We start from the raw sequence: 9,163 nt of genomic DNA, 5'->3' as shown, positions 1-9,163 counted from the left end.
CACACACACACACACACACACACACACACTGCTCTAAAGGACTTCAGTGACTGGGAAAACGTAGTTCTGGAGAGGATGATAGTACGTGTCAGTAATGATGGTGTTCCACACATAATGGCTTTATACTGTATTGTGCTATTTTTGAATAACCAGTAGATGGTTATATCTGTTGTGTTAAGATATTGTATTCAGTTGTGAATTTGCAATGCAAACAAAGAAGAGTTGAATAGACCATGCAAAAAAAAAAACATGTTTGGACTTAAAGAGTTGTGTTTCAAAATGATGCATCGGCCGTCAGAATATTTATCTGCTATTAACATAAATGACAGCACTAAATTAAAAGATTTTTTTTATTCTTTGTAAGGACTGGCATTATACAAATTATACCTTCTGTGTTTTGGTAATATTTATACCTTTCATCCATCCATCCATCCATTATCCAATGATGCTTTATTTCATAAATGAAAAAATGATTTGGTCCGAGTGTTTTTAGTTTTTCCTGTATAGTTTAAAACGTCAGGTGGTTTGACCAAATCCCCCTTCTAATTCTAGTTCAAGTGCTCAAAAGAGCAGCAATGCTTTTATCAGACAAGTGATTCAATAATTGCTTCTGAAATGGGAAACTTCTGGAAGCAGCCATATACACGAAGTCATTTGTCTGTCGTTTGGTCCTCTGAGCTGTGCATTTTTTTTCTATTGTTTTCTTTTATTTTTGTTCCAACGTTCCCCCCCCCCCCCGACGTTTATGTTGAAGCCTGCCTTTGGTGCATTCAGTTATTATAATGATGCTTGATCTGTAATGTGATTCAAGGCTTCCTGAAGACATTATCCTTCATCATGTTGAGTGAGAAGATGCATTTGTGTTGCCTGTCACCTTTTTTTTTTTTTTGCTTTTATTTAGTGTAACTTTACAATGCGACATGCATGAATATGAAAATAAAATGAGCTGCATAAAGATGTGCTTGGATTTTGCAGGAATTCAGGACTATTACTGCTATGAATGCCTGGTATGGTAAGATATGAGTGTCACATCCCTTTACTGCTGTTGCTCAGATTATGAAATCACATATCAGTAAACTGCATCGAATATGAAAGACAGTTGGCAGAGAATCAGAAAAATAGCTTTTATTGTTCTGGTTGTGACACCTCCACCCATGCTGTTCTTTTTAGTGGTTGCCTGAAATGTTGAGAAAGACTTGCACTCAGGATGAAAAACCTGTTTGGTTGTTTGGGTCATTTGCTGGAGAGTAAGGCAGAGGTGTGTATTCTGCCTGAACCTGCTCAGGCAGTTGTCCAAACTCGTAGATTAAATGAAGCTTGACGAGAAAGGCTGGGTTTCTGGGCAGAGGTGATTTTTGAACTCATTTTCTTTTCCTTTGTGCGCGCGGCGAACGAGTGATCCTATCAATTATCCTAAATGCAAACACAAAATGAATGCATCCGTAACACTGGACCGGTCCGGACTGCTTTCAAACCGCTTTGTTTCTTTTGTTTCAATCAGTGTCTTTTCACTGTGCAGTTTGTTGCTCAGCCAAAAAAAACAAAAAAACCGCAGCTTTGTTTGTGACCAACAGGAGGCGCTGTTGTTGGGCGTAAATGTGTCCATGGTGGTCTTGGCCAACAAGACTTAACATTTCGGTAGAGAGAATATGACCGTGAGTCTCCCAACAGCCCTGATAGGAAACGCGTCCGGTGTGTTTATCCTCACCTTTAACAGACACGTGAATCCTAAAATAACCGGTGACGAAAGAAACGTTTAATGCTGCTGCATATAAGCGCGCGGTACATATTCCGTGGGGTCAGCAAAGATGACGCGATGGGGTTTTTTTTGTGTCGTTTCAGCCCATTTCTGATCTCAGCTGGGCAACAACCGACTGATTAAATTCAGCAATATGAATGGCACTCTTCATCATCATCGTCATCGTCATCACCATAATAAACTTTTAATATAGCGCCTGAAATGCAGCTCAAAGCGTTATTTTTTTTTGTTTTTTTACATTAAAGAAGCAGAGAGAGAAATTAGATCAAAACGCGTTGGCTGTAAAGGCGGTTTGATGAACTTGTGCGCATAATTGGAGCTATTAAAGCAGTCAAACCTGACGGGTCAAACTAAGCAGCTTTCTTCGGCTGGTACGTAGGAGTCATTTTGCAGGGAGGCTGCGTGTGTGTGTGTGTGTGTGTGTGTGTGTGTGTGTGTGTGTGTGTGGTGGTGGTGGGGGGGGGGTGGTGGTGGTGGTGGTGGGGGGGAGTAACTCCCCCAGCCTTGCAGATTGACGCTCTAGCAAAAGCTCCTCCTCGCGAGGTTTTTTTCCCCTCCCCTCGGTTTTCCAGTGTAGTGCGTTGATTTCATACCAAAGTCATACTTCACATTCCACATATATACTGTCAAACCGGGAGAAATATTACAGAAAACAATAAGACGCCACTGGGAGGAAAAAAAACAAAAAAACAACAAAAAAAAAAAAACCAAAAAAAAAACCAATATTCAAACGCTACGAAATTGCGCAGCTTTTGTCTCCCGCTTTGGAAAGGAAAAGGTGATTTTTTTACACATAGAAAACAAAAAAGGAAAAAAGGAAAGAAAAAAAAACCCCCCCCAAAAAAGCTGAAGGTAAGTTATGGGTGAGTTTTGTCGCTCTCTTTGTTTCGGAGCCCGGCTGAACTTTTCGCGTCGCCGTCTCGCTGAAGTTTTCGGATCTTTGTCATTTTTTACATTTTTCTGCACGCGGAGCTCCGCGCGCGTCCGGAGCGAGCGGAGGAGGGGGGGGGCGCGGTGGTGAGAGAGAGAGCGAGAAGAAGAAGAAGAAGGAAAAAAAGTAGCCGATTGGGAGATTCCATTTTTTTAAATTTTTTTACCTATCGATTTTTGACTTTCTCCCCCGTGCGAGGGGGGTTCTTTTTTTTGTTTGTTGTTGTTTTTGTTGTTGTTTCATACATACATCCCCCTGGCGAGTATTATGGGATGTCCAACAGCGGCGGCGTCTACACGCCACCGGCTGACATCGTGTGGGCTCTCTGCAGAAGCGATGACCGCTAGCCCGGCCGGAGAAAACACGGAAAACTCACTATGCTTGTCTTCTGTGTCCCACAGCTGACACCCGGCAGACCCGCTCCCTTCGAGCCGCTTCCCCGGGGGAACCGACGCGTTTCGCTTGACGGAGAAGACACGCGGTGTTCGCGGGAATACGCGGCTCCATATTCGGATACGGGCTACGTAGCTGCCGCTCCTCATAGGTAAGCCGAGTCCCCCGGTTCGCGCGGCGGTCGCGCGCACTTCGGGCCCTCTGTTCTCCCGTTGCGTCGAACCGCGAGTGGGATCGTCGGGGCGACCGAATGGGGATCAAACTTGACTCGTTGCTTTGCTGTTCGAGCAGTTTTTTGTGTAATGGGCTGGAAAAAAAAATCCCCCCCCCCAACAACAACACCGCCGCCGCTGAGCCGTTCCAGCGGTGTCCCCCCCCCCAGCGCCGATTTTAGGGTCGATTTTCTCAAATATCACGATCTCGTGGCAGAGATGAATATTGTGATGATTTTTGTTGTTGTTGTTGTTTTGAACGCCTGCTGCCCTAAGGTGTTAAGGAAAAAAAAGGAAAAGCAGTAAGCAACAATCCAAAGAAAAGGTACAGCAAGTTTTAGGTGTATTTTAAGCCCCCCTTTCCCCCCCCCCCCCCCCGTGTTAAACATGAGTGAACCTTCCCGGACTTGAACGGTCGGAGCTTTTCTCAGTTCAGACGTCGGCAGATGGAGGAAAGTCACGCCGCGTCCCGAAACCTTTGTGCTTCGGGACGCGGCGATGGAGGGGAAGCGCGCTGCCGCGTTAGAACCATCCCGGCTCACAGTATCGCGATTTCTGCACAGAATCGATTATTTCACCCCCCCCCCCACACCACACCACCACCACCTCCACCCCCCCACCACCACCGCCAATTATGCAAACTGCACAACAAGTTGGAACTTTCATTATGAAACTGCGTGTCTGCCACAGGTGGTGTTTTAATGCACATCCAGAATGTGTATTATCTTTTTTTAGATATTCTGAACCAAGTGAAGGCTCGGGCCGTGCGTGCCTGCGTGTTTTGTGAAGACGCCCACCCGCGAGGCTGTGCACGCTGACCCCCGAGCAATGAGGCACGGCGAGCTGTCTGCCTTCCGGTCTCCTCGAGACCGTCGTCAGGAGAAAAGCGCCGAGACGGTACAGCGACCGCTTACGTGCACCGGATGGCGGGTTCGGGTTAAAACGGAAAGCCGGGAGAAGCGTTATCTGGAGCGACTCCAGTCTTGCGTTAGCTTAAAATCAGTGTGACCCCCCCTGGTTGGTCCTCGCAGGGGGTTTTTCTGCTTTTCCGAAAAGCTCCCCAAAGAAGTCAGCCTAAAGCCCATACTGGTTTCTAATGAAGGCTTCAAAACTCGGGTCCCTGTATGTGTTTTAGTCAGAGACACGAGCCCCTGGTGTCCCTGCCAGCTCCTGAGTAAGACAGTGTGGATGGTTCACACCTGTAAGAGCCACCAGTCCCACACAGAGAGCGCTAAAAACAGCAACGTGAGACCCAGGCTGCAGCTGTCTTTATCTAACGTAAAATGCAATAAGATAATGACACGCAGACGTCTAACTTACTGCTTTCATTTTGTGCAGCTGCTCTTTTCCAGCTATCCTGTCAGTCTTTTCCCTAATTGTAATAGTACAAATAATGTCTTATCTATCTATCGATCTATTTATCTATCTATCTTACCCGACTGTCTGTCTGTCTGTGAATCTGTCTATCTATCTATCTATCTATCTATCTATCTATCTATCTATCTATCTATCTATCTATCTATCTATCTATCTATCATACCTGACTGTGTGCCTGTCTGTCTATCTATCTATCTATCTATCTATCTATCTATCTATCTATCTATCTATCTATCTATCTATCTATCTATCTATCTATCTATCTATCTATCTATCTATCATACCTGACTGTGTGCCTGTCTATCTATCTATCTATCTATCTATCTATCTATCTATCTATCTATCTATCTATCTATCTATCTATCTATCTATCTATCTATCTATTTATATTACCTGACTGTGTGCCTGTCTGTCTGTCTGTCTATCTGTCTAACCTGACTGCCTGTCTGTCTGTCTTTGTCTGTCTGTCTGTCTGTCTGTCTGTCTGTCTGTCTGTCTGTCTATCTGTCTATCTATCTATCTATCTATCTATCTATCTATCTATCTATCTATCTATCTATCTATCTATCTATCTATCTATCTATCTATCTCCTGACTGTGTGCCTGTCTATCTATCTATCTATCTATCTATCTATCTATCTATCTATCTATCTATCTATCTATCTATCTATCTATCTATCTATTTATATTACCTGACTGTGTGCCTGTCTGTCTGTCTATCTATCTATCTATCTATCTATCTATCTATCTATCTATCTATCTATCTATCACCTGACTGTGTGCCTGTCTATCTATCTATCTATCTATCTATCTATCTATCTATCTATCTATCTATCTATCTATCTATCTATCTATCTTGCCTGACTGTGTCTATCTATCTATCTATCTATCTATCTATCTATCTATCTATCTATCTATCTATCTATCTATCTATCTATCTATCTATCTATCTATCTATCTATCTATCTATCTATCTATCTATCTGTCTGTCTGTCTGTCTATCTATCTATCTATCTATCTATCTATCTATCTATCTATCTATCTATCTATCTATCTATCTATCTATCTATCTATCTATCTATCTATCTATCTATCTATCTATTTATATTACTGACTGTGTGTCTGTCTGTCTGTCTGTCTGTCTGTCTATTTATCTATCTATCTTACCTGACTGTGTGTGTGTGTGTCTGTCTGTCTGTCTAACCTGTCTGTCTGTCTGTCTGTCTGTCTGTCTGTCTGTCTGTCTGTCTGTCTGTCTGTCTGTCTATCTATCTATCTATCTATCTATCTATCTATCTATCTATCTATCTATCTATCTATCTATCTATCTATCTATCTATCTATCTATCTATCTCTCTATCTCTCTATCTGTCTGTCTGTCTGTCTGTCTTACCCGACTGTCTGTCTTGTCTATCTATCTATCTATCTATCTATCTATCTATCTATCTATCTATCTATCTATCTATCTATCTATCTATCTATCTATCTATCTATCTATCTATCTATCTATCTATCTATCTATCTATCTATCTATCTATCTGTCTGTCTTATCTGTCTGTCTGTCTGTCTGTCTGTCTGTCTGTCTGTCTGTCTATCTTACCCGACTGTCTGTCTGTCTGTCTGTCTGTGAATCTATCTCTCTATCTGTCTATCTATCAATCTTACCTGTTTGTCTGTCTGTCTTGCCTATAGAAGGAGTTGTTTTTATAAGCTGCAGAGTCTCACTAGAGGTGAGGGAGGCGGGGACTTGAGAAGCTCGTGTATACACCAATCTAATTCTGTAATTATATAATTATATGAATACCACGTTAGACAGCACCTGCTCATATAGTCTGCTTTGTTAGCTTAGCCAGGGCAAACTTTTTTTTCTTCCTGAGCCAAATATCTTAACTCACTGTAGGGGTTGGCGATGTTGACACAATCACATGTGGCGGTATTTTTGGACCAAAAACCTCGATATCGATATCGTTGGGATGGCTATTGGTGCTTTCACAAAGCATTTACACAATCATATTTTTGATAATCAGTCATCGGTAATGCCTATATAATAACTAAGTGGGTAAAGGCAAATAATAGAAAAAAAAATTACATCGCTTTACTGTAATGCAGCCTTTAAAACCAGGGAAAGACCACACTTGTGCCACATCACGATGTTACGATATCCAAAATCCCCCGGTGATTCCTAGTCTCGTGTCACGATATCGTGTACCATGTGGCGTGTGTGCGTCGTTCCCCCTTCATACTTTGTGTGTTCCCATGAGCAGCACCTGCGCGGTGGTTGGGATGAGCGCGGCACAACAGGTCGGGTCGAACGACAGAATGCGTCCTTCAGGTTGCTCCGCGGAAGAAGGAAAGCCAGTTTGGCTCGTGTGCGCGAGGTACAGTATCAGTGTTTGCGCGCTTTTAAGTTTTCGTTGCGGTGAAATTTCCTGGAAACGTTATAACTTAAGCCCCCCCCCCACCCGCCCCGTTGCAGCTCATTTGGTCAGACTACTGTACTGTCTGATAGCTGTAAATTTACATGGCAGGTTTTGCGGCTCAGCCTTTGAAGCCTTGGCAGCTCCGGACGGGTCGGTCCCGGCCAAAGCGTCAGAACCGTGGGGAGTAGAGCCCGTATCGGGAATTGTCAATATCACGGTATATAATTTCTGAAAGAAGTTTTCTTTAGGATGCTAATGTTTCCTGGTGGTTGTTGTTGGGGCGGTGGTGATGGGGGGGGGGGTGTCACGGTGTTTCACAGACAAAATCTTTTGCTCCCTTCTCAAAGGCCCTACCAGCCCAACTTCCATCCCCACTGACATGTGGAAGCCATAAGCTGAAAGCATGACAGCCCCCGAAAGAAAAGATAAAACCCAACAATGTGTCCTTGGTGAATGAAAGACGCTCAGACGCCTAATAATGCATTTCGATGCTTGACGGGGGAAATCTGGAAAGGATTAGTGTTTCTGCTGCCCTGACAGATTCTCCTCATTGTTTTTGTGAAGCAGGAGTACATCGGGCTTCCCACTTTACAATGTGGTCTTTTTTCCCTCCTCCTTCCTCCTCCCCCCCCCCCCTTCGTCATCCCGCTCCACCGCCGCTCCCCCCCCCCCGTCTGTGTCGGTGTGCCATGTGCTGTCCCATCCTGCGAGACTTCGCTGTGAGGGGGAAACTGTACGACTAATATTGTGTCATGGGGTCAGCCTAATTACTGGAGTAATGAACTCAAAGTGGCTTTTTTTTTGTGTGTGTGTGTCGTCGACGTTAACTTGTGTCCTCGTCACGAGGATGAAATTATCGCTTGGGGGGGGGGGGGGACAGCCTGCCGGAGGATCCGCAATTAACCTACACATGTACAATCACACATTTCAGACTTTCCCCGTCGTTTCCAGCAGTTGTGTTACGGGTACGTCGGCCTTTCGGGGGCGGCGGCGCCCGTTCGCGTCACCAGAAGGGGCCGTCCGTCCGAACGGTGGCCGCTCATCCGTCCGTCGGCACCAGATCTGAACAAAACAGGCGCTTGTGTGTCTGTGGGACGGGGACCCCCGAGAGCCTCGTGGGAGAAGAGCGCCAGGCGTTTAAATCGAAGGGCTCGAAACGACAACCGCGGAGTACAACGTGCAGGCGTGACTCGCACCAGCGCCGCGTACAGCGCAGGCCGCCCGTTACGTTGATATCGTACGTAATGGGCACCCTAATGCTGACACGGGGCACAGACTTTTATTATTTTATTTTATTTTATTTTTTTGTTGCAAAATCTCCTCCCGACGAGAGAGTGATGCAACGCACGGCGGCCCCCCGTCGCCAGAACATTTATCGGCGTTGTACTCGAGTCTATGCGCTGCACATGTTTACATATCCTCCAACCGTGTGGGGTTTGGAAGCAGATAAGATTTCTGGCCTCCTGTTCTGACCGCTCGGGGGGGGAGGAGGAGGAGGAGGAGGAGGAGGAGGAGCCTCGGAGCGGCCCAGAACAGTATAGCCTTTGTGTCCGTTTGTCCCCAAGTTGCTTAACGTTTTTAAGTCGCTCTTTCTCCGGCAACTGACTGTTGAGGACCGATGTTCCGCACAAATGTACCCTAAAGAGGAAGAGCTCCTGTTAGTCCTGGGAGGAGGAGGAAGAGGAGGAGGAGGACGTATTGGGGGGGAGGGGGGGGGGGGGACTAAATACTGTAAGGGCTCATGCCGGTTTCTCTGGCTACTCTGACGTCCATTACAGATAACAGGCTGCAAAACTGGGCCTGTCCGGTCTTTCACACACATGTGTGTGTGTGGGTGTGTGTGTGTGTGGGTGGGTGTCTTTGCAAGGACCAGTTTGAGTTTTTAGCCACCAGAGTGAGGACGTTTTCAGCCGGTCCTCCCTTCTTCAAGGGTCTATTTTCGGGTCAGGACTTGGTTTTAGGGTTAAAGATAGAGTTAGGATTAGGGTTAAGGGGCTAGGCAATGAATGTAGTTGGTGAGTCCTCACAAAGATGGGAGTACAAGAGTGTGTGTGTGTGTGTTGTGGTGTTA

The 9,163-nt window shown here is 45.3% G+C and overlaps 1 protein-coding gene across 5 annotated transcripts in view; it reads left to right on the top strand.

Annotated features, from left to right (window-relative positions):
- The first annotated feature begins 2,357 nt into the window (after positions 1-2,357).
- tead3b (TEA domain family member 3 b) overlaps positions 2,358-9,163 on the top strand; it is a 50,253-nt gene continuing 43,447 nt past the window's right edge. For 4 of the 5 annotated variants that reach the window (XM_056273655.1, XM_056273656.1, XM_056273654.1 and 1 more), the window contains exons 1-2: positions 2,358-2,611; positions 3,092-3,234. The gene's annotated coding sequence lies outside the window, so the exon portion shown is untranslated. The remainder of the gene's footprint in view (positions 2,612-3,091; positions 3,235-9,163) is intronic. The other variant, XM_056273653.1, reaches the window with a different exon arrangement.

Source organism: Lampris incognitus, chromosome 2, assembly GCF_029633865.1.
Source record: "Lampris incognitus isolate fLamInc1 chromosome 2, fLamInc1.hap2, whole genome shotgun sequence".
Lineage (NCBI taxonomy): Eukaryota > Metazoa > Chordata > Actinopteri > Lampriformes > Lampridae > Lampris > Lampris incognitus.
Note: the sequence above shows the minus strand (reverse complement) of the source record. Positions and strands in the feature narration are given on the sequence as shown.